The 849-nt window shown below is 40.6% G+C and overlaps 1 non-coding gene across 1 annotated transcript; it reads right to left on the bottom strand.

The window, feature by feature from the left end:
* Window positions 1-396: 396 nt before the first annotated feature.
* On the bottom strand, window positions 397-511 carry LOC143649029 (U5 spliceosomal RNA). The gene has a single exon (XR_013158908.1). It is a non-coding gene; the product is annotated as a U5 spliceosomal RNA (small nuclear RNA).
* Window positions 512-849: the final 338 nt, after the last annotated feature.

Here is an 849-nt window from a genome sequence, read left to right as displayed (position 1 = left end):
GAACCCAAAACATTTATTGAGATGTTATCCAGCTCCCGGAGGCTCAGAAGCTCAGGCCGGTCCTTCGCGTTTTGCCCTACGCGTGCTCTTGGCGTAGGTCACGGCCCCACGCGCTACAGACCCAGCAGCAAACTGCAAAATAAGAGAGCCCAGCGCTGAACCACTGTTAGAAGGATCTCTGTTAAGATTATGAGCCAGCTGATACCTATTTGGGCCAGTCATTTTGCCCGGAATTAACCAAATTTCTTTCCAACTTGCTCTCGTAGTCCCCAAACCAAAATTAGAATTATAATGAAAAAAAAGACTACTGAAGATAACTTTTTATCTACAACATGCTTCTTGATGAGAAACTTAGTTAACTTGCAAGTTAATTCCATTTTTAAACCTCTTTAACTCAGTCTTCTCAAAACAAGAGCTCAAAAAATTGTTTCACAACTCACTGTTGTTTTTTTCACTGAAATCTTCAGTAAAAGGCGAAAGATTCATACGATTTTAACAGAAACTTGACCATGAGAGTGACAGCGTTGCTCATCTTCCCAGATACTGGCAGATCACTTGTTGTTTGTGGTGCCTTTGCACCTACCTTGTAAAGATTTATCCCAAACATGTTCACATTGGATACAAATCTTCTGACAAGAAAGTACATGGATAATAATAGTTATTCAAATAGATAATACTGGTAATAATTCTCATATGTCTGCATTGCATTCTGGTATGCAAATTGACTAGCCACACAGACCAGAACTTTCCCTAAACTCTGTCTCCTCTACAAATGAATGGAGAGACAGAGAGATGTGGGACTTGATTCCTGTTAAGTCCTGTCTTCCACGCAGCAAGTGCATGTGCTCA

This window comes from Tamandua tetradactyla, chromosome 10, assembly GCF_023851605.1.
Source record: "Tamandua tetradactyla isolate mTamTet1 chromosome 10, mTamTet1.pri, whole genome shotgun sequence".
Lineage (NCBI taxonomy): Eukaryota > Metazoa > Chordata > Mammalia > Pilosa > Myrmecophagidae > Tamandua > Tamandua tetradactyla.
The sequence above is the reverse complement of the archived record's forward strand: the minus strand, read 5'-3'. Positions and strand labels throughout refer to the sequence as shown.